The 25102-nt window shown below is 44.9% G+C and overlaps 2 pseudogenes; one reads left to right on the forward strand and one right to left on the reverse strand.

Moving 5' to 3' along the window:
• Positions 5637-6094, reverse strand: LOC102181603 (annotated as a pseudogene).
• Positions 9155-14027, forward strand: LOC102188224 (annotated as a pseudogene).

The following is a 25102-nucleotide window of genomic DNA, read 5'->3' on the forward strand; positions in this document are numbered from 1 at the left end:
GTGACTTAGCACTGTGTGCATCTGTAGATTGTTCATCAATGTGTGGAACTGTGTTCACATATTCAGCCTCAGTCTCTACTTAGAGGCGAAAGTACTTTTTAGGAATCAGCAGGTAAGTGGGGAGAGATTTCCCTGGGTGACCCTTGAACTCACCCTTGGTCTCTTTTTAATACTGGCTTTGAGAATACCCCTTATTTGTCTCATTGGTCAGGGCCAGGAAGAGAGGCAAAGGAATGTGTCTCCACTCCAGGAGGCGCCCCTAGTTTGTGAGGTCTGATAGAAACCAACTCCCGGGTCTTGGGCACAGATTACATGGTGGGGCTTCTCTCTCTCCTGGTTACTCCTCCTTGATGTTTATAGCCAGCTCTCTTTTTCAACAACTTTACTAACTTTACCTCAATATTTTTCTGGTTTTAAAAATTGAGCCTCCCAGGTGTTTATTTTGTAATTTCCAGCCAGTTGACCTTACCTTACTTAGAGTCTAATGACTTTTATCTAATTACTTGTTTTTTCAAACTGTAGAATCCTCTTGCCACCTTTTCAGAACACGTCTACATATTTTATGTTATTTCCATTTCTGATAATTTTACTGATAAATCTGTGTGGGAACTGAATCTTCTTTATTAATAAGAACAGCTCTAGAAGGTATAAAGGGAGCCCTGAGGAAAACCTGACTCACTTTTGGACCCTAAATTTAGCCAATATTCCTCTTTGTAGTGTTATTCAGTGGTATTTGTTTACATTGTTTTAAAATTCAGCATCTTCATTACTGGGCCTGGGTGGAAGTCTGATAAAATATTGATAACAATGCACAGTGTCAGCAAATAAAGCCTGCTTGGGTTAAATAACAGCACGCAAAGAAAGATAATGAACAGCAGAAGGAAGAAGGGGACTAGTTCCCCATGAGTGGCAGAGACAGAGCTGTGGGCATTCAGTGAGGGAGACAGTGTTGTAGGCTGGCGCAGTGGCACTCTGCAGAGGAGGGAGGCCCTGCTGGGGCCTTTCGGGGTCTGCAGCAAGGAAGGAAGTGGTGTGGTGGGGGTGGCGGGGACAAAGGACTGCGGAGGGAAGAAGCTAGGGTAGCTCGGAAGAGGAACTGAAACCCTGTGAACAGTAATTCTGTTGTAACAGTGCATTCCTGGAGGATATATCTGTGCCTGGCACACCTGTAAACATACTGTATATTGTCTTTTTAAAATATATATATGTATGTAAATTTTATTTATTTATTTTGGCTGGGCTGGGTCTTTGTTGCTCTGCGGGCGCTTCTTCAGTCGTGGCGAGGGGAGGCTACTTTTCTTTGTGGTGTGTGGGCTTAGTGCAGTGGTTTCTTTTGTTTTAGAGCTCTGGCTCTAAGCATGTGGGCTCAGTAGCTACAGCTCCCAGGCTCACTAGTTGTTGCGCAGGGGCTTAGCTGCTGTACAGCACGTGGGATCTTCCTGAATCTGGGCTTGAATCCACGTCTCCTGCATTGGCAGGTGGATTCTTTACCACTCAGCCACCAGGGAAGTCCCTATATACTGTCTTATTGCGTGCTGACCTGTGACCTTGGCAGGCAGTTAATAAGATCCTCCTGAGAAATGAAGCATGGAGAGGTTCTGAAATCCATGTTCTGAACCACCAACAGTTCCCCCATGGAAAAGGGGGTGCAGGCCAGGTTGGTGGGACATGAAGCATCCTGGATTTACAATACTGGGGAATTCGGTGTCTTAGGAAAGCGAGAAGATGTTGTTCAGAATTTCAGTATCGCTGGTCCACAGCAGTTCGGGACTGCGCTGGCCAGACAATTCAGAGCCGGTTTTTAGGGCGGCAGCACAGTGGAGAACGAGTTCTCACTCAGCAGGCGGCTATTCTCGGGAAAATGAAAACAGAACGACTCCTCGGCAGTTTCCTCAAAATACTGCTGAAGCGTTTTCTGGGGGGAACTATCTCCCAGGTGAAAGGAGGCAGAGAGGGAGTAAAAGGAAAGTCTGAGGGCAGCCGGAGGGAAGGCAGAAATAATAACACCAGCCACAGGCGACGAAGGGAGGTGGGCCGGCATGCTGAAAGCACAGGGATATTGTTATGGTTCTAATCAAAGAGACAGCAGATGTCAGAGAGAAGCATTTCCTGCTAATAAAAGGTCTGCTATGACTCAGGAGTTGACAGTGACTGAGAGACAGGGTTCTTTGGGAGATGTGGCAGCTGAAAGGAATTCCCCTTTTCTCTTTGGGCAGCACTTTACAGTTGGCCAAGTGCTTTTTCTCTCTGTAATCTGTTTGACATCAGTGCTGTGAAGCATGGCATTGTCAACCCTGTGTGATAAATAAGGAAGGAAGTTGCAAAAGAGAAAGGTCTTATCTGAGTTCCTGTGGCTGCTTAGATGGAGCTGAGAGCAGAACTTGGATCAGCCCTGTTAGCCTTCAGCACCCTCTTCTGTCAGGAGGACGAGCAGTGTCATCCCAGAGTAAAGGAAACTTCGGGAAAGAAGCTACCGAGCCACCTTGGAAAAGTTGAGAGTCCTGGGGACTCTATTCGTGTCTAATGACTTTGGAAAGTTTCTTTGAAATCCTTCCAGTTAAGACTGAATATACAGGAACATCTTATTAATTTATATTCAGGTGACCAGAAAAAGCAACCTTCAATACAAAGAATTTGAATTATCTGATACCCTTGTTCTAGCAGAAGAGTAAAGCATTCATTCTGGATTTTTTTTTTTTTTTTTAAGACTCATTATTTGCCTTTGCTCTCTTCCCCCAAGGAAAGGCTTTTCTGTTTTCTCTCTCTCCTTCATAATGGCACCTCGCATTTGCTTTAAAGACACTGGGTTTCTACTGGCAGTGCTCCCTCTAATAGCAGAGCCACCTCACTGAGCGTAGGGATCCGGTTTCACCACTGAGTTTCCTGTATATTATGATACTTATTTTGGCTTTTCCCATACTGACATGGTGAGATTTGTGTTCTCCAGTTTCATTTTCTGATGCTCTTCATACACATAGGTAACTCCATTTCCAGTCCATCTCATTCTGTCCATAGTCTTGGTGTGTCTCCCTTACTTTTCTATCAAACCACCGCTATCTGGAATTTTATTATCTTTCCACGTGGTCAGCTATTGATTGCTGTGTAACAGATTGCCCTAGATTTGGCAGCTTAAAGCAACAAACATTTCTAGGGTCAGAGTTTCTGTGGGTCAAGAATCCAGACACTGGCTCCTGATCTCTTGTGAGGTTGCGGTTAACTGGTCGGCCAGGGCTGCAAACATGTGAAGAGCCGGAGGGTCCATTTTCAGGATGTCTCATGGGGGTTGTTGGCAGCAGCTACAGCTCCTTGTCATGTGAACATTTTTGTAGGGCTTCCTCAGAAGTACAGGATCAAGGACAAAGAAGGAGGCGGTGAGAGCACCCCAGATGGAAACTCCAGTCTTTACATAACCTACTATTGAAGAGACATCCTATCACTTCTGCTTTAATCTGTTCAATAGATGTGATCCAATAAGTCCAGTCCATACTCAATCAGAGAGAAATTAAACTCAACCTCCATTACAGTCCTTAATATATTGAGAGAGTTGTTTTTTGTGGGGGTGTGGTGGGGATGGGGAGGGGTGCACCACTTTAGTTGCCCCATCAGGGATGGAACCCAGGCCCTGGCAGTGAAAGTGCCAAGTCCTAACCACCGGACAGCCAGTGAATTCCCAATCATGGTTGTTTTAAATTCCCATTTGATCGTTTCAACATCTTTGCCATATCTGAGTTTGGTTCTGATGCTTGCTTTCTCTCTTCAAGCTGTTTTTTTTTTTTTTTTTGCATTTTATTATGTCTTGTAATTTTTTGTTCAAAGTGGGATGTAAGGAACTGCAGGGAATAGTCCTTCAGAGATGTGGTGGTAAGTTTTTTTGTGGGGGCAGAGGAAGTGTTCTACAGTCCTAGGATTAGGTATCAGTCTCTTAGTGAGCCTGTGCCCCAGGACTGTGGACTTCACAAGTGCCCCACCATCTTAGCTGGGACAGGATGGCTAGAGGGACTAGAGTTGGGCATTTCCCTTCTGCTGGGTTAGTTAGGCTCTGATAAAACCCAATAATTTAGGATCTGGTAAAATAATTTCTCTTGAGGGCAGGCTCTGTTAGAATAGGATACTCTGATTATTTCACAATGGTTACTTTCCCCCTCCCCATGCAGGAAGCACCAGGGGATTTTTTTTTTTTTTTCCTGCATTTCTTCACTGTAAGAACCTGTAAAAGCTCCTGGAGGTAAAACTCATAGAATCACCCCCCGCCCCCAATTATTCCCCACCCCCACATCCAATGATTGGGTCCACCTGGAATTTTCATCTCTCAGATTTATCCACATTGAGCTTCCAGCAATTTGTCAATTACAGTTCAGGTTTTCTTACCCCAGCAACTGTTTCTGTGGAGCCTTCTGCCTGTGGATTTCTGCTCTAATACATTGTAATTCTCAGTATCCCCCTGTCTGTCTCTCCAGTTTTAGGGGTGTTACCTTGTAATCTCAGTTCTGCCAGATCTAAGTCGAGCTGCTGATTTTTCAGTTTGTTCAGCTTTTTACTTGTTAGGATAGAGGGATGTCTTTTTTAAAATAAAATTATTGAAGTATAATTGTTTACAATGCTGTCTTAACTTCTGCTGTACAGCAGAGTGATCCAGTCATACACATATATATTATTTTTCACATAATTTCCAAACTCCCAATCCATCCTCCCCACTCCCTGCCTGCAACCACAGGCTGTTTGCTATGTCTATCATATGGGATTCGTCTTCTCTTTCTGACTAACTTCACTTAGTTTGACACTCTCTAGGTCCATCCATGTTGCTGCAAATGGTATTACTTCAAGAGGGAGGACTTTAAATCTCCATACATGTTAACTGCAAGCCAGGGTTTTTCTTTAAACATTTTTTAAAATTTATTTTTTTCATTAGAGTATAATTGCTCCACGATGCTATGCCAGTCTCCACAGTATAACAATGTGAATCAGTTATAAGTACACACATATTCCGTGCCTCCTGAGCCTTCCCAGTAAGCCAGGGGTTTTGTAACATCATTATTGTGATTATCATGTGACTGTTTTCTGGCCTATTTTCTATTCAGTGTTACTGAGAAATTACTACATGCCAGGCACTGTTTCAAGTTCTCTTCTTGTATTATCAGCAACTTCGTGTGAGTAGTACTGAACTTAGCTTGGGCTCTATAAAGACAGAGTCTGCAAAAGCAATTTGTGTGCATGAGGTTTATTAAGAGTTCCTTAATGTTCTTAAGGAAAATTGGTAAGGGAGAGAGGGAAGCAGAGTAAGAAAAGAGAAGGTACTACACAAGGATGGGATTTCGGGTGAAGTATGGTCTCAGCGTGATGTCTGGGGGCTCTGGAGTGTACATGGTACCTTGCCTCATTGCTAGGAATGGGGGAGGGCTTTTGTACCCTCCCCCCAGCTAGTCATTAGTTAAAAGCCATGATGAGGGGCCCCCTACTCTTTCCACTTTACAGATGAGAAACTTTAGGCACAGAGAAGTTCAATAATTTACTCAAGTTCACATGGCCAAAAACTGGTGGGCCTGTATTTGGACCCTAGGCATTTTGGCTCTGTGGATATATTTTATACTGCATTTAAAAAATGTATCTATTTTTAGAAGTCTCTGTTGGCCAGCAGGCTACTTGACGGGGAGGAATCAGGAGGAGTGTGTGGCCCCATGCCTGGCCCGCTGTGCTTCACCGGCTTGTAAGTGATGCAGAACTCGCCTAGGTAGTGGCCAATCATCTCAGGCTTGATTTCCACCAGGTTGAAGGGCTTGCCGTTGTAGACGCCTATCATGCTGTCCAGCATCTGTGGCAGGAAGATCGGTTTGCGCACGTGCGTCTTCCCCACCTCGGGCTTCTCCAGGTGCAGCGCATCCTTCCTGGCCTTGTGCAGCCGCTTCAGCAGTCTCGCTTCAGCAGCCAGTCTCGCTTCCGCTGGAGGCCGCGGTTCAGCCGCCACCGCCGCCTCTCACTTTACAGCTGCATCGGCTGCTCATAGGACATGTCCAGGTTGTAGGACACGGTCGAGATCCACGACACGGTAGGTGAACTTGCGGATGGTCCGCTTCTAATTCTGTTCCACTTCCGCCATCTTGTCAGCTCCTTGGAAAGGATCTGTGCTGCATTTTAAAAAGGCATACTCAGGCACTTGTCTGATTTGACCTTCCAAAAGCTCTGTGAGGTAGTTGGGGCATTGATCATTATTCTAAAATTTCAAATGAGAAAATTGAAAGTTGGAGCTATGTTTTTAAAATACTCTAGGTCTTGTTCTGTCTCCGCGTAATGTCTTGCTCTCTTAAATCAACCAGCCTTTATTGCACTGACTGTATGATTACAATAGTAATCACCTGATTTAGAAGCACATCACTTAATGGATACAGAGTATCTATATTCTGCCGCTGTTTGCTGTTCCTATTATTGAAATGGAAAACTTAATCTCTCCAATAGAGGAGGGGTCCTAGTCTCTACTTAGATGTTATTTTAGATCACAGGCTGACTAGCTCTCAAATGAATGGATTTACTGCCTTGTAGTTGCAAAGTAATAACAAGAACAGCATCCCATTGCTGAATTCCTGATTGCAGAAGAGTTAAAAATTGTGTAAAAAGAACTTATTCATGGAAACAACTCAGGATGTTATTGGGGAGAATCATACAATTATTTATTATCTTCATTGAAGAAAAGGAATTATAAAGTAACAAATAGGTAAATTTCAGCAGAAAATGAGGAAGGAGAAACTTGGGGAAAAGCTATTCCATTTAGGGAATATTAACTTGAAATAGAGCTTCTAAAATCAGCGTTTAGGCATTAGCTTCCCCCCAATCAACATTCGGAAAACTAAGATCATGGCATCCGGTCTCATCACTTTATGGCAAATAGATGGGGAAACAGTGGAAACAGTGGCTGACTTTATTTTTCTGGGCTCCAAAATCACTGCAGATGGTGATTGCAGCCATGAAATTAAAAGACGCTTACTCCTAGGAAGGAAAGTTATGACCAACCTAGACAGCATATTAAAAAGCAGAGACATTACTTTGTCAACAAAGGTCCATCTAGTCAAGGCTATGGTTTTTCCAGTGGTCATGGATGGATGTGAGAGTTGGACTATAAAGAAAGCTGAGCACTGAAGAATTGATGCTTTTGAACTGTGGTGTTGGAGAAGACTCTTGAGAGTCCCTTGGACTGCAAGGAGATCCAACCAGTCCATCCTAAAAGAGATCAGTCCTGGGTGTTCATTGGAGGGACTGATGTTGAAGCTGAAACTCCAATAATTGGGCCACCTCATGCAAAGAGCTGACTTATTTGAAAAGATGCTGATGCTGGGAAAGATTGAGGGCAGGAGGAGAAGGGGACGGCAGAGGATGAGATGGTTGGATGGCATCACTGACTCGATGGACATGGGTTTGGTTGGACTCCAGGAGTTGGTGATGGACAGGGAGTCCTGGTGTGCTGCGGTTCATGGGGTTGCAAAGAATCTGACATGACTGAGCAACTGAACTGAACTGAACCTCAGGAATATAAGAATGCAAACAGGACCAAGTTTGCACTGATACACTGAAATAACAGAAAGGACAAATGTGTGGTTTGCATTTGCTGCTTCTGTTTCTTATTCCTCAATTCCTTGTGAATCCTCCAAAGTCTGATTTCTACCCAGCTATTTGCAGTTGCTCCCAGATTCATTCTCTGCTCTTTCCCTGCTGTTTGTATCAAGCCTACAAAGCCTTTCTGTGGCACGTGTATCTTGGTCTTTGTTTTGGCATGCTGGATTTTTAGTTATGGCATGCAAACTCTTTTTTTTTTTTTTTTTGATTGAAGAATAATTGCTTTACAGAATTTTGTTGTTTTCTGTCAAACATTAACATGAGTCAGCCATGGCCCATGAAAGGAGCTGGCAGGAGACTAGGGTGGTTTCTCAGTCAGTGCTTCAGTCTCTGTCATTTCCAGCTCAGTAGACTGCACCCTTTCCCTGTAGCCCCAGCTCATGGTAGGCAGCCTCGGCTCCTGTCCTTTCCACCAAAAGTCCTGATTCTGGTTTCTGGCATCATCGTCTCCTTCTTTTGTTCTGTGAGGCCTAGCGGTGGCAAAAACTTCCTGATATTGCCTCATTGTCCCTTTAGTGTCTCAGCTCTTCCATCACTTGGCAACTAATTACTTTTATTGAGTTTCCTTTACTTGAGTTGCCTCTCCTCAGTTTTTAATTATTTGTGCTACTTACAGCTCTGTTCTTGATCTCTACAGTTTTCTTTCCACATTGCTTTAACTCAGTGAACTTACCACTACCTCTGCCTCACTGGTATTTGCCTCTAGTACCATTTTCTACCTGCCTAGAGGATGTCCCCACCTGGCAATGCTGCAGAACCTTTGAGATCCAGATGCCCACTGGTTGCTTAGAATAGAGAGGTGATGGTGGGGGTGGGGAGCTCTTTGGCTCAGAGACACTTGGAGATTGAGCAACAGTGGTAGGGAATAGCAATAGGTATAAAGAATATTGTGGGTAAGTAACATGAAATTTAGATGATTTTTCTGCTTTCCACCTGCATGGCTCTAGTCCAGAACCTCAAGCTACATTGCTTACAGGGTTCCAGGCAGGTAACATAATTGAGTGAAGTGGGCTGAATGAAAGAAAAATGGTCTCTTGATTTATACCCTTTTGACACAGAAACACTTTGTGTGCATATTATAGTACTGTGGGAATGCTCTTCCCTTCCATAAAGAAAATGTTCTCTTCCGTTTTTCAGGAAAAATTCAGCCCTCTTTTGTTTTTCCACCTTGGTAGAGACTTACAGGGTTCCCCTGCTATTCAAAAGTAGAGCATTCCTATGAAATCTTCTTTAAGCTGAAAGATATATGGCAAAGAAGCAATTGCCTTAAGACACATCTTGCTAATGGAGGCACAGGATAAATTGAGAGAAGACATAGATGCTCACAGACACAGCTCAACACTACTGCGGCCTGGTGCTGAGATGCTGTGTGTCATTCCCGAGGAGGGAGCTTAGTGGGCCACTCTGGCTTCTCAGGGTGCAAGCTGATTCTCTTAAGTGTTTAAGGGCTCACTGTAAAATGAATGTGGAACACTGTTTTTGATTTTCATCTTTCTCTGGTAGAAGCAAAAATCCTTCTCTGATTTCTTTTGGTTGGTGAAAATAGGTACTAATGTACGTCTTTTATAAAAGTGAAGTGATGAAAAGCAAACTTGAAAAGCAGGGGATACCTGTGGATCCAGAAAAGTACTTTTCTACTATAAGTAAACACCCTTGTTTACCTTGAACTTACACAGTGCTCTTTGTCAGTTATATCTCTTTTCTTAAGCTTTATTTTTGTGTGTGTGTGTGTGTGTGTGTGTGTGTTATATGTCGTAACATATATTTCATTAAAACTGGAAGAAAAAATATTGCAAATTTAAAAAGAAAGAGAGATTTCCTGCCAGCAGGCCCCAAGCAGTAGATGCCTTGCCTCTAGTGGCTTAGTACGACCGAGTGGTTGAGCCTTGGCAACTGTGGCTGTGTCATGACAGAACACACTGTATAGCTTCTTCCCTAAGTTTCCAGCCGTGAATAATGCCAGCAAAGCCCCTGTCAGGGCCTCAAGTGAAAGCAGAGCCACTGCCACTAGCACGGCGGCCTCCCTTTCCCCAGGCGGGGATGTGGCCTGGAGCGAGGCTGGGCCAGAGCCCCTAGCGGTTACCATGTCAGGGGCTGAGGCCAGGAACCTCAACGGAGGGCTGTGGAAGTTGGCATCCCCTGCAGTCCCCACCAGCAGTTCTTGTGACTTCTCACCAGGTGATTTGGTTTGGACCAAGAGGGAGGGTTACCCTTGGTGGCCTTGCCTGGTTTATAACCACTCTTTTGATGGAACATTCATTTGTGAGAAAGGAAAGTCTGCCTGAGTTCATGTACAGTTTTTTGATAATAGCCCAACAAGGGGCTGGGTTAGCAGAAGGCTGTTAAAGCCATATACAGGTTCACATTCAAAGGAAGCCCAGAAAGGAGGTCATTTTTACAGTGCAAAGCCTGAAATACTCAGAGCAATGCAACGTGCAGATGAAGCCTTGAATAAAGACAAGATTAAGAGGCTTGAGTTGGCAGTATGTGATGAGCCCTCAGAGCCAGAGGAGGAAGAAGAGACGGAGGCAGGTGCCACTTATACATCAGATGAGAGTGAAGAGGAAAATGAAATTGAGAGTGAAGAGGAAGTGAGGCCAGAGGTGCAAAGATCCAGGAGAGTTCAGTTCAGTCACTCAGTCGTGTCTGATTCTTTGTGACCCCATGAATCGCAGCACGCCAGGCCTCCCTGTCCATCACCAACACCCAGAATTCACTCAGACTCATGTCCATCGAGTCAGTGATGCCATCCAGCCATCTCATCCTCTGTCGTCCCCTTCTCCTCCTGCGGCCAATCCCTCCCAGCATCAGAGTCTTTTCCAATGAGTCAGCTCTTCGCATCAGGTGCAAAGATCCAGGCGAAGTAGCCGCCAAATAAAAAAAAAAAAACGAAGGGTCATGTCAGACTCTGAGGATGACATTGGTGGCTCTGATGTGGAATTTAAGCTAGACGCTAAGGAGGAAGGAAGCAGTGATGAAATAAGCAGTGGCATGGGGGACAGGGACACTGAAGGCCTGGACAGTCCTGTCAGAGTTGCTCCAAAGCGGAAGAGAATGGTAACTGGGAATGGTTCCCTCAAGAGGAAGAGTTCAAAGAAGGAATGCCCTCAGTCACCAAGCGAGCAACTGACATTTCATCAGAAGCCAAGAATACTTTGAGTGCTCTCTCTGCCCCTCAAAATTCTGAATCCAAAGCCCACATTAGTGGAGGATGTGATCACAGTAAGCACCCCACTGTATCATGAAACTTTAGAGAGGCTTAAGGAGGAAAAGAGAAGCGATGTGCACAGGAGGCGGCCCGATCACCCAGATTTCGATGCATCCACACTCTATGTGCCTGAGGATTTCCTTAATTCCTGTACTCCTGGGATGAGGAAGTGGTTACAAATTAAGTCTCAGAACTTTGATCTGGTCATAGTTTATAAAGTGGGGAAGTTTTATGAGCTGTACCACAGGGATGCTCTTATTGGAGTCAGTGAACTAGGGCTGGTATTCATGAAAGGCAACTGGGCCCATTCTGGTCCCCCTGAAATTGCGTTTGGCCAATACTCAGATTCCCTGGTCCAGAAGGGCTATAAAGTAGCACGAGCAGAACAGACTGAGACCCCAGACATGATGGAGGCATGATGCCGAAAGATGGCACACACCTTAGTATGACAGAGTGGTGCGGAGGGAGATCTGTAGGGTCATTACCAAGGGCACACAGACCTACAGTGTGCTGGAGGGTGACCCCTCGGAGAACTACAGTAAGTACCTTCTCAGCCTCAAAGAGAAAGAAGAGGAGTCTTCTGGCCACATTTGTGTGTATGGAATATGATTTGTTGATACCTCACTGGGGAGGTTCTTCATAGGTCAGTTTTCAGATGATTGCCACTGTTCCAGGTTTAGGACTTTAGTGGCACACTATCCTCCAGTAGAAGTCTTATTTGAAAGAGGAAATCTCTCAACAGAAACTAAGATGATTCTCAAGAGTTTATTATCCTCTTTGACTCCCTGGTGGCTCAGATGGTAAAGCATCTGCCTGCAATGCGGGAGACCTGAGTTCGATCCCCAGGTCAGGAAGATCCCCTGGAGAAGGAAATGGCAACCCACTCCAGTACTCTTGCTTAGAAAATTCCATGGATGGAGGAGCTTGGTGGGCTACAGTCCATGGGGTTGCAAAGAGTCAGACACGACTGAGCGACTTTGTCTTCGCCTTCTTCTCTTCAGAAAGGGCTGATACCAGGCTCCCAGTTTTGGGATGCAGCCAAAACTTTGAGAACTCTCCTTCAAGAAGGATATTTTACAGACAAGTTAAATGAGGATGGTAGGGTGATGCTACCCCAGGTGCTTAAAGGTATGACCTTGGAGTCAGATTCTGTTGGACTGACACCAGGAGAGGAGAGTGAATTGGCCCTCTCTGCTCTTGGTGGTTGTGTCTTCTACCTCAAAAAATGCCTTATTGACCAGGAGCTTTTATCAGTGGCTGATTTTGAAGAGTATGTTCTCTTGGATTCTGACTGGGTCTGTGCTACAAGACCTGGTGCTGTCTTTGCTAAAGCCAATCAAAAAATGGTGCTGGGTGCTGTGACACTGAACAACTTTGAGATTTTTTTGAATGGAACAAACGGCTCTACTCAAGGGACCTTGTTAGAGAAGACTGATACTTGCCATATTCCCTTTGGTAAATGGCTTCTAAAGCAGTGGCTTTGTGTCCCACTATTAACCCTCATGCTATCAGTGATTGTCTGGATGCCACAGAAGACCTAATGGTTGTGCCTGACAAAATCTCTGAGGTTTTACACCTTATTGAGAAGCTTCCAGATCTTGAGAGACTACTGAGTAAAATTCATAATGTTGGCTATCCCCTCAAGAGCCAGAGCCACCCAGATAGCTGGGCTATACTGTATGAAGAAACCACATACAGCGAAAAAAAAAAAAAAAAAAAGATTATTGATTTTCTTTCGGCTCTGGAAGGATTCAAAGTAATATGTAAAATTATAGGGATTATGGAAGAAGTCATTGATGACTTTAAGTCTAAAATCCTCAAGCAGGTCCTTACTCTGCAGACAAAAAATCCTGAAGGCCGCTTTCCTGATTTGACTTTAGAACTGACTACTGGGACCTTTGACCATGAAAAGGCTCGAACGACTGTTGTGCTGATTACTCCCAAAGCAGGATTTGACTCTGATTATGATCAAGCTCTTGCTGAAATAAGAGAAAAAACAGAGCCTCCTGGAATACTTAGAGAAATAGCACAGTTGAATTGGCTGTAGGACCATAGTTAACTGGGGAATCGGTAGGAATCATTACCTGTTGGAAATTCCAGAGAATTTTATCACCCATAATTTGCCAGAAGAATATGAGTTGAAATCCACTCAAAAGGGCTGTAAACAATACTGGACCAAAACAATTGAGAAGTTGGTTAATCTGAAAAATGCTGAAGAACAGAGAGATGCGTTATTAAAAGACTGCATGGGGTGACTGTTCTATACCTTTGATAAAAATTATAAGGACTGGCCGGCTGCTGAGTGCATCGCAGTGTTGGATGTCTTATCACACCTGGCTAACTACAGTCAAGGGGTGATGGTCCTATGTATCTTCCAGTAATTCTGTTGCCAGAAGAAGCTACTCCTCCCTCTCTAGACCTTAGAGGATCATGCCATCCCTGCATTACGAAGACTTTTTTTGGTGATGACTTTATTCCTAATGACATTCTAATAGGCTGTGAGGAAGAGGAGGAGGAAAATGGCAAAGCTTATTGTGTGCTTGTTACTGGGCCAAATATGGGAGGCAAGTCTACACTCATGAGACAGGCTGGCCTATTAGCTGTAATAGCCCAGATGGGCTGTTAGGTACCATTTGAAGTGTGTAGGCTCACACCAATTGATAGAGTGTTTACTAACTTTGGTGCCTCAGACAGAATAATGTCAGGTGAAAGTACATTATTTGTTGAATTGAGTGAAACTGCCAGTATACTTACACAAGCACATTCTTTGGTGCTTGTGGATGAATTAGGAAGAGGTACTGCAGTGTTTGATAGGACAGCAATAGCAAATGCAGTTGTTAAAGAACTTGCTGAGAATAGAAAGTGTCGTACATTGTTTTCTACCCACTGCCACTCACTAGTTGAAGATTATTCTCAAAATGTTGCTGTGCACCTAGGGCACATGAAAATGAATGTGAAGATCCCAGCTAGGAGACAATTACCTTCCTCTATAAATTCATTAAAGGAGCCTGTCCTAAAAGCTGTGGCTTTAATGCAGCTAGGCTTGCAAATCTTTGAGGAGGTTATTCAAAAGGGACATAGAAAAGCAAGAGAATTTGAGAAGATGACTCGGTCACTGCAATTGTTTCGGGAGGTTTGTCTGGCTAGTGAAAGGTCGACTGTGGATGCTGAAGCTGTCCATAAGTTGCTGACTTTGAGGAATTATAGACATTGGTAGCTTTGAGTTCACTTTTGACAAAGGTGGTAAATTCAGACAACATTATGATCTAGTAAACTTTATTTTTTTTTAATGAAAAAAAAAAAAAAAAGAAAGAAAGAAAGAAAATACTCCTTAGACTGATTGACACCTCCAGGCTGAAAACTCACTCTAGATCTCAGTGTTAGGCATGGAAGAGAAGGTGGTGGGGTCCGAGGAAATTTGGAGAAGGCATGCCCTGTCTAAAGGGGCTGCAGTTAGCTCCAGCTGAGCATTGCCCTATAGGAAATGGGCTGAGTGTTGCTGGATCTTCTAATTTTTAAAGAAAAGCCAGAAATTATATTTCTTTGTGATATCTCCTGATTTGAAAACATTTGCTGTTTTTGATTTGAAAATATATATACCCATATGTTATATGGGCCAAACAAAACCTGTCTACATTCTGAGTTTCCTGTGGGTTTGGTTTGTGACTTCTGGTTTAGTCCCAGTCTGCATGCTAAGTCTCACCTACTTCTTTAAACCAGTGCCTCTGCTAAAGACACGTGCTGGAGTATTAACACAACTCTTCATATACTTTGTTAACTCTGCTGGATGTTTTTCGTTTCTTCCACCAGATCTGCTCCTCACACCTCTCCCTCATTTTTTAAAATACTTTTTATTTATGTATTTAATTTTTGGCTGCACTGGGTCTTCGTGGGTATGTGTGGGCTTTCTTTAGTTGCAGCGAGCAGGGGCTACACTCTAGTTGTGGCGGCTTCTCTTGTTGCGAAGCATGGGTTCTAGAGTACACGGGTTTCAGTGGTTGCGGCTTGTGGACTCTGGAGTACAGGCTCACAAGTTATGGTGCATAGGCTTAGTTGTCCCGAGGCAAGTGGAATATTCCTGGACCAGGGGTCGAACCTGTGTCTTCTCCATTGGCAGGCGGATTCTTATCCACTGTACCACCAAAGAAGTCCCACACACCTCTCCTTCATTATCCCTGTCCTCGGAAGCTAACTTGTGTGTGTCTTGCATCCATAGCCTTTCTACTTGGTTTCCTGCTGCTTTTGGCCAATAAGAGGCATGGGGGGAGAAGAGAGAAAGGAGGAGATCAAGGTCTCAAAGTAGATTATATGTGCGGCTGGACAGTGAAGGTCATCCCTCTTGGACTATGACTTTGGCTAAACTGAGGAAATTATGAGTTGGGTAATATTTCAACCTGCTACCCAAAAAAGCTAGATTTGCACCTCAGTAGTCATGGTCCTTGACAAGTCTTAACAGAGTTGCAACGTCTGTCAGAGGTCTTTTTAAAAGATATTTATATTTATTTATTTGGTTGTACCTAGTCTTAGTTGTGGCACGTGTATCTCAATCTGTGTTTCGGCATGCTGGATTTTAGTTATGGCATGCAAATTCTTTTTTTTTAATTTATTTTTTAATTGAAGGGTAATTGCTTTACAGAATTTTGTTGTTTTCTGTCAAACATCAACATGAATCAGCCATAGGTCTACATATGTCCCCTCCCTCTTGAACCATCCTCCCATCTCCCTCCCCATCCATCCCCTCTAGGTTGATACAGAGCCCCTGTTTGAGTTCCCTGAGATGTACAGCAAATTCCCATTGGCTATCTATTTTACATATGGTAATGTCAGTTTCCATGTTACTCTCTACATACACCTCACCCTCCCCTCCCCTCTCCCCGTGTCTATAAGTCTATTCTCTGTGTCTATTTCTCCATTGCTGCGTTGCAAATAAATTCATCAGTATCATCTTTCTAGATTCCATATATATGTGTTAGTATGTGATGTTTATCTTTCTCTTTCTGACTTACTTCACTCTGTATAATAGGCTCTAGGTTCATCCACCTCATTAGAACTGACTCAAATGTGTTCCTTTTTATGGCTGATGAACTATGGACGGAGGTTCGTGACATTGTACAGGAGACAGGTATCAAGACCATCCCCAAGAAAAAGAAATGCAATAAAGCAAAATGGCTGTCTGAGGAGGCCTTACAAATAGCTGTGAAAAGAAGAGAAGTGAAAAGCAAAGGAGAAAAGGAAAGATATACCCATTTGAATGCAGAGTTCCAAAGAATAGCAAGGAGAGATAAGAAGGCCTTCCTCAGTGATCAGTGCAAAGAACTAGAGGAAAACAATAGAATAGGAAAAACTAGAGATCTCATCAAGAAAACTAGAGATACCAAGGGAACATTTTATGCAAAGATGGGCTTAATAAAAGACAGAAATGGTATGGACCCAACAGAAGGAGAAGATATTAAAGAGGTGGTAAGAATACACACAAGAACTGTACAAAAAAGATCTTCACAACCCAGATAATCACGATGGTGTGATCACTCACCTAGAGCCAGACATCCTGGAATGTGAAGTCAAGTGGGCCTTAGAAAGCATCACTACGAACAAAGCTAGTGGAGGTGATGGAATTCCAGTTGAGCTATTTCAAATCCTAAAAGATGATGCTGTGAAAGTGCTGCACTCAATATGCCAGCAAGTTTGGAAAACTCAGCAGTGGCCACAGGACTGGAAAAGGTCAGTTTTCATTCCAATCCCAAAGAAAGGCAATGCCAAAGAATGCTCAAACTACCACACAATTGCACTCATCTCACACACTAGTAAAGCAATTCTCAAAATTCTCCAAGCCAGGCTTCAGCAATACGTGAACCATGAACTTCCAGATGTTCAAGGTGGTTTTAGAAAAGGCAGAGGAACCAGAGATCAAATTGCCAACATCCACTGGATCATGGAAAAAGCAAGAGAGTTCCAGAAAACATCTATTTCTGCTTTATAGACTATGCCAAAGCCTTTGACTGTGTGGATCACAATAAACTGTGGAAAATTCTTCAAGAGATGAGAATACCAGATCACCTGACCTGCCTCTTGAGAAACCTGTGTGCACGTCAGGAAGCAACAGTTATAGCTGGACACAGAACAACAGACTGGTCCAAATAGAAAACGGAGTACATCAAAGCTGTGTATTGTCACCCTGCTTATTTAACTTATACGCAGAATACATTGTGAGAAACACTGGGCTGGAAGAAGCACAAGCTGGAATCAAGATTGCCTGGAGAAATATTAATAACCTCAGATATGCAGATGACATCACCTTTATGGCAGAAAGTGAAGAAGAACTAAAAAGCCTCTTGATGAAAGTGAAAGAGGAGAGTGAAAAGTTGGCTTAAAGCTCAACATTCAGAAAACTAAGATCATGGCATCCGGTCCCATCACTTCATGGGAAATAGATGGGGAAACAGCGGACACAGTGTCAGACTTTATTTTTTGGGGCTCCAAAATCACTGCAGATGGTGATTGCAGCCATGAAATTAAAAGACACTTACTCTTTGGAAGGAAAGTTATGACCAACCTAGACAGCATATTAAGAACCGGAGACATTACTTTGTCAACAAAGGTCCATCTAGTCAAGGCTATGGTTTTTCCAGTGGTCATGTATGGATGTGAGAGTTGGACTGTGAAGAAGGCTGAGTGCCAAAGAATTGATGCTTTTGAACTGTGGTGTTGGAGAAGACTCTTGAGAGCCCCTTGGACTGCAAGGAGATCCAACTAGTCCATCCTAAAAGAGATCAGTCCTGGGTGTTCGTTGGAAGGACTGATGTTGAAGCTGAAACTCCAATACTTTGGCCACCTGATGCGGAGAGTTGACTCATTGGAAAAGACTCTGATGCTGGGAAAAATTGAGGGCAGGAGGTGAAGGGGACGACAGAAGATGAAATGGTGGGATGGCATCACTGACTCAATGGACATGAGTTTGGGTGGACTCTGGGAGTTGGTGATGGACAGGGAGGCCTGGCGTGCTGCGATTCATGGGGTCGCAAAGAGGTGGACATGACTGAGCGACTGAACTGAAATGAACTGAACGTGTGTTCTGGAGGAGAGCCCTCAGAGATTTAATGATGTAGTTTAATCAGTCAAGAAGATGGAAAAAGGGTAGTGGTTGGCTGATGTTTTAGACCTATCTGCTCATGGAAGATGGCGGGAGGGCCCCAGGGTGGGCAGTGAGCATGTGGCCACTGAAGGCAAATGGAGAGAACACACAGGGTACTATTTGAAGTCAGTTTGAAGGAGACCAGTGGAATGTAGCTGGTCAATCACCTATTAATTGAATAGCTACTTCATACTTGGGAGAACTCTATTCATGGGTCTGCATTTCAGCAGCTGGAGTTTAGCCACAAGATGGTGACTAAAGATATGGTGTTGATTGTAGAGGAATTGGGCTTTGGGTAGATTACCAAATAGGGATGCAATGACAGGGGCCCCAGGCAGGGGTCTCACTCCTCACAGAATATGGTAGGAGTGTCATTGGACTTCTTAACCTGAGACTATGAAAAGCATAGGACTAGCCGCCAGGCCAGAGTCCCTCCTTAATCCCAAGGAGTTAGTCTTTAGTAATAGAATTTCAGGCATCGTGGAAGATAATAGAAAACAGCTCACAATTATTGAGCACTTTCTATGTGCTAGGTACTGTTCAGAGCATTTTGTGTGTATTATTTCATTTAAGCGTCACAACAACCTGTGCAGTAGGATGTGTTATCCTTCTTTTTTAAAGGGTGTAACCAATAACTTTCATTTATTTAAACAGAAAATCTATCTATTCATTTCTGGCTGTGTCAGGTCTCAGTCGCGGCACCTGGAGTCTTTGTTGCAGTGCACGGGCCTCTCTCTAGTTGTGGTGTGTGGGCTCAGTAGTTGCAGTTCATGGGCTTGGTTGCCCCAACGCATGTGGCATCTTAGTTCCCCGAACAGGTATAAAGCCTGTGTCCCCTGCATTAGAAGGCAGATTCTTAACCACTGGACCACCAGGGAAGTCCCTTATCATCCTTATTTAAAAATTAAAAAAAATTTTATATTGGAGTATAGCTAAGCTAAGTCACTTCAGTTGTGTCCGACTCTGTGCGACCCCATAGGCGGCAGCCCACCAGGCTCCCCCGTCCCTGGGATTCTCCAGGCAAGAACACTGGAGTGGGTTGCCATTTCCTTAGTTGATTAACAATGTTGTATTGGTTTTAGGTGTACAGCAAAGTGATTCAATTATACATATACATGGATCTATTCTGTTAGGCAGTTAGACTAGGAAAAAAGAATCCAGAATGGTGGTGACTAAAAGACAAGGAACGGAAAAACTTGCGAAAATAGAGCAAAGGAAGGTCTGAGGACCAGAGTGAGGACCTCAGGTAAACAGCACTCCTGGCTGGCCCAGTTTACATAGGGCAGGCCCAGGGGGAGGAGAAAAAACATAAAAAGAGGAGCGAAAATTGGGCTGGGTGCCTCTCTTCTCTTTGAGTCTTTTGGGTCAGCATGCCCTCACATCTCAATTATGTATTTTCCTTTCCTTTTTAAATAAAACTGAGCTGTAACACTGGTCCATCCGTTGCTTCAAATTTTTGTCTCGGCGAGACAGAACTGAGGAAATTACACGCACCCCTGACATCTGTGGTGCCATTTGTCGGATTTAACCTGGCTGAAACAATCTCGGCACAGTCCCACAAGGATGAGGCCAAGCACAGCAGGAGCCCAACTCTGCGAAAGCTCCCGTGGTGGAAGGTGAATGTGAAGAAAACCCAGGGCAGGGGAAGTGACAAGAAGCCCAGCTTGCTGGAAACTGGGACAGCAGAAAGGTCACACGGCTCAGTCTCAAATTCCAGAAGACCTCTGGTGAAGGTAGGAGGTCTTTGCTCCTATGGCTGGAAGGACATATGCTTAACAGAATCTTAATTCCTTTACAATCTGTCGTTTTTTGTTTCCTCGAACTCCCAGCAAACAGGCGAGGGGCAGTGGGTGCAACTGAGGGACTCTGGAGAGACTACACCTCAGTGTGTCGTGAAGGCTGCACTATCCTCTGTGCTCTAGTAGCTGTTACCCAAACCGGTGGAGGTTCTTCTGTCCTTAATCTTCTTTGTGACAAGAATCAGGCCAATGAAAACTGTGAGCACAGGTCAGGTATTTAGCAGATTTTCCGGCAAGTTATGAAGGGGATTCCTCAGCATGTTTTCCCCACTGCTTTTTCCTCATGTTCTTCAGCTCCTCTCTCCTGGGACTTGAGCCTGGCCAAAACCTATGGTGCTTGGCTTCAGGACCTAATGAATCCCGAGCTCTGACATCTCATCGCAAAAACTCAGAGACACAGCAATAGGTAAGAGGTGGATTTGTTCTGATATAGAGAGAAGCACACTCCACAGGGTGTGGGCCATTGCAGAGGGCAAGTGCTTCTCCGTGGAATGTGGTGTGGTTAGCTTTTGCCAGCTAGGTGAATTCATATGCTAATAAGTGGGAGGATCATCTCAATCATTGGGGAACCACCTACTCCTCTGTCTTTTGACAGTGACTTGGGACTGTTCTGCCACCTCTGGGTGCGTCATTTCGCTTGCAGGTTGGGGATCAAGGTTTAGTTGAATTTGACTTGTCATCTTTGACCCCTTTGATTTTAATCAGTTTATGTTATGCCCTTGGGCTATGTCATTCTTTCAAAAGTTGCGCCCTGCCCCCTTCCCTCCTGTTTCATGCTCTTTTCCTGAACCCAGTCCGGGCCCACAGTGTTGCCTCTACAGTCTTCTGAAGGGACAACCAGAAAATAGCTGGCCCTTGGGAGGGACATACTGTATAATATCCCTTTCCAAATACTCAGGCCTGCATCTTCCATGTTTCCTACAACATGTGCAGCAGCAGCAGCTCTCAGTGAACCCGCTAGGGTGGGAGACAGGCACACAATGCCTGCTAAAAGTCCGTCTGTTGGCATCCCTTTAAGGGCAGTTGGGCTTCTGGGGATAATGTTTGCCACTTTAGGAGTTAGCCCTATAGGCCGTTTGGGCCCAGACCCTTACTACCCTTCTCCTAAAGTTACAAACATACCCCTGGATCAAATCTCCACTCCACTTTTATGGAACATCTGGTCTGTTGCCGCTTATCAATTTGTCCTTAAGCCTCTTACTAACTCCTGCAACCAGGACCCTGACCCCTTGTGGGCAACATTGCTCCACCCTGCTTGTTATTAAGATACTCTTTACCCAGTGGCTCAGAAGGTAAAGCGTCTGCCTACAACGCAGGAGACCTGGGCTCGATCCCTGGGTTGGGAAGATCTCCTTGGAGAAGGAAATGGCAACCCACTCCAGTATTCTTGCCTGGAAAATCCCATGGACGGAGGAACCTGGTAGGCTATAGTCCATGGGGTCGCAAAGAGTCGGACATGACTGAGCGACATTTACATTTACTAATGCCCCTAACAGGGCCAGATAACTCACCCCTTTGTCATTACTTCTGTTATTACCTAAAGTGGGTCTATGACAATGAAATGTGTATCAATGGAGGCACCCTAACCTGCTCTTATGGAAGACTAGGGGAGGAAATCAGTGACTTACATTCCCTTAGAGCAGTAAGAGAATAAGGCTTATGTCAGCTTCATCAGGTTCCCAGCCTCAGGGCACAGGTTTGGATTGCTTTACATCATGATATCTGTTCCCATCTGTGGTGAACAAACTGGCAATGAGTTAAAATTACAGCCTACCCAGGACTGGTCACACTGGAGACCTTGGGGACACCCAACTCCAGTCTGGGGGTCCCAGGAGGTTGACCTGCCTTGACTTGCCTAGGAATCTGGTCTTTGAAAGGTTGTCCCCCCTCAACCTGCTCAGGGATCCACCAGTCCAGGGGTCCCAGGAGGTCGACATGCCTTGACCTGCCCGGGGATTTGACCTCCAGGAGGCTGACATGCCTCAGCTTGCCTAGGGATCTGCACCCTGACCAGGGGATGTCTGGCTCTCAGGTTGCAACAGGACTGGGTAGGATAAGCTTCAAAAAGACTCACCCCTAAGGAAGTCCGCCCACGGGAACTGAAGGAGGCCTATTAGTTTTTTCTTTTTTCTTTTCCTCCCTGTCATCACTGTCTTTAGATGGGAAATAACCAATCCACTTCCCGACAGACGCCCTTGAAATGCATCCTTGATAACTGGAAGCTGTTTGATCCTCTAACTCTAAGAAGTTGCTAAAATTCTTTTGTGCCACTGCGTGGCCACAGTATCCTCTGGGGGACAAGGAACACTGGCCTGAGGGTGGGAGTTTAAGTTACAAGACCATCCTGCAGCTAGACTTATTCTGCAAAAGACAAGGGAAATGGACAGAGATCCCCTCTGTCCAAATTTTCTTCCACCTAAGAGATATGAAGGAGCTCCGTCTTAAGTATGGGATTGTTATATGCCCTAAAAGTGAGCCTACTAGGCAAGTGGTGTTAGGCACAGACAACCAAGAGAAGGAACCCCGCCCTGTGAAGGCTCACCTCCCACAGCCCCCGAGTTGCCTGGTGCTCCTTCCTTGTATCCAAACATGCCCCCATATCTGGGAGCACCCCCTTCACAAAAGCCAACTCGAGTATGTCCCTTAGTTGAAACTGGAGGAGAATTTGGACCAACTCGGGTGCATAAGCCCTTCTCCCTCTTAGAACTAAGACAGATCAAACAAGACCTGGGAAACTATATGGATGACTCAGGCAAATATTTAGATACATTCCACCACATTACCTTGGCCTTTGAGTTGACGTGGAAGGACATCATGGTCATATTTAGTCAAAGTTTATCTGACCCTGAGCATGCTAGGGTCTTAAAGGAAGCATGAGGGTATTCTATGGGGCTTCACGTGTCAAGCAGTAAATACCCAGTAGGGGAAACTGCAGTCCCCTCCTCAGATCCTAACTGAAATTAAAATGACCCTGAGCACATCTGGGAAAGGGATCATTTTCTGATTTTTGTGAAGGCAGGACTGAAAGCAGCCCAGCAAAAAGTAATCAGCTATGCCCAGGTCTTAGCAATAACTCAGGAGCCCAACGAGAACCCCATTGCCTTTCTGGAAAGGCTAAAAGAGGCCCTCCAAAAGTTTACCCATCTGGATTTAGACTCTTACGAGGGACAGGTGATTTTAAAGGACAAATGCCTGTCCCAATGTGCATCAGACATCAGGATAAAGTTACAACAGCTACAGCAGCAGGACCCTGCTGCCTCTTTAGATGAGGTGGTCCAGACAGCTACCAATACCTTTTATAACAGGGAACAGGAGAGGGAAGCCAAGGCCCAGGAAAGGGAGAAAAGACATAAGGCATGCCCAGATGCTGGCCGCCCTCCAGGGAAGCCCTATGGCAAACCCCGAGTTATTGAAGGAAAAGGCACCAGGCAAATGCCTAATTTGTAGGCAGGTGGGGCATTGGGCCAAAGAGTGTCCAAACCATGACAAGTCTCCTAAAATGGCTTGCTACAAATGCCATCAATTGGGACATTGGGCGGCACTCTGCTCTTGGGACCCAAGAGCCTCATGGTCAAGTGGTTCAACAGGACTGAAGCGGCCCACTCCAGCCAGCCCGTCTGTCACAGATAACCATCACAGGGCTGGAGCCAAGGGTGCAACTGGATGTGGCAGGTGGGTCTGAGAATTTCTTGGTTGACACAGGGGCTACCTACTCTGTCCTGACCTCCTACTCCTGAGCCTTCTCTTCCCAAACTTGTACCATTTTTGGGTGCTGCAAGAAAAACAATTACTAAAAGATTCACCCAAGCACTTCTTTGTTGCTGGGATGGACAAATATTTTCCCACCAGTTTCTGGTGGTCCCTAAGTGTCCTACTCCCTTATTGGGAACAGATATACTAACTAAACTGGGGACCACCCTTGTGATGGGAAACTTTTCAGCCCCTAGAGCCCTAGAGCTTCTGGTTACTACTGAGGAACCCATTACACCCTCTCCAATAGAGAGGGACCAAAATCTATGGAAAAACCATAGCCTTGACTAGATGGACCTTTGTTGGCAAAGTAATGTCTCTGCTTTTTAATATGCTGTCTAGGTTGGTCATAACTTTCCTTTCAAGGAGTAAGCGTCTTTTTATTTCATTGCTGCAATCACCATCCGCAGTGATTTTGGAGCCCAGAAAAATAAAGTCAGCCACTGTTTCCCCATCTATTTGCCATGTCCATGAAAAAGAAGGAATGGCCTTGGGAGGGTTAACTCGAAGGTTGGGACCTGAGCCCCAGCCTGTAGTTTACTTATCCAAGAGGCTCGACCCAACCGCCTGAGGCTGGCCTCCCTGCCTTCGAAATCTTGCAGCTATTGCAATCCTGACAGAAGATGCTTTAAAACTATTTTGGGGGCAAACTAACTATTTTTACCAGCCACCAAGTGAAACAACTCCTAAATGGGAGAGGTCATTTTTGGATGTCTGATCAAAGAATTCTCAGATATCAAGTAGTGCTGATGGAAAATCCAGGCTTCACTATATCTCCTTGTGATGTTCTTAACCCAGCCACCCTCCTGCCTACCCCTGAGGGATCTCTCCCCTGTCACTCTTGCCTAGAAACCTTGGACCACTGGACAAAACCCTGAGAGGGATTGTCAGAAGATCCTCTGACCAGTCCTGAGGAAATCTGGTACCCTGATGGAAGCAGCTTTGTCATGGATGGAAAGAGAAGAGCCGGATATGCAGGAGTCTCCAATTTTGAGACCATAGAGGCTAAACCTTTGCCACCAGGTACTTCAGCCCAATTTGTTGAGCTCATAGCCCTGACTTGAGATTCAGAGCTGGGAAAAGGAAAAAGAGGAGCCATTTACACTGACTCCAAGTATGCCTTTCTGGTGCTACATGCACATGTTGCCATTTGGAAAGAAAGAGACCGCTTGACCACCTGAGGGTCCCCAATCAGATATGGCGATCAAATCCTTAGGCTCTTGGAGGCAGTCCATCTGCCTGCTGAGGTTTCAGTTTCCCACTGTAAAGGACACCAAAAAGGGAGCACGGAAGTGGCACGAGGGAACCAAGCAGCTGATCAGGCAGCTAAGAGAGCAGCATTACAGAGCAATGACCTAATTAATATAGGGTTGCCACCCTATATTCCAGAGACTAATTTGCCAGAAACGCCTTCATATACTGAAGGTGAGACTCTTAAAGCTAAGAGTGAGGGCTTTCAAGAAGATCATATGGGGTGGTTCCAAAAGGAGGGACTCCTTTTTCTGTCTGGGAGCCTCCAGTGGAAGTTGGTTAACTCCTTACATGCCACCACTCATTTAGGAGAAAAGGCCCTCCAAAGGTTACTAGAAAGATCCTTCAGAGGAAAAGGCC

This window comes from Capra hircus, chromosome 10 (genome assembly GCF_001704415.2).
Source record: "Capra hircus breed San Clemente chromosome 10, ASM170441v1, whole genome shotgun sequence".
Classification (NCBI taxonomy): domain Eukaryota; kingdom Metazoa; phylum Chordata; class Mammalia; order Artiodactyla; family Bovidae; genus Capra; species Capra hircus.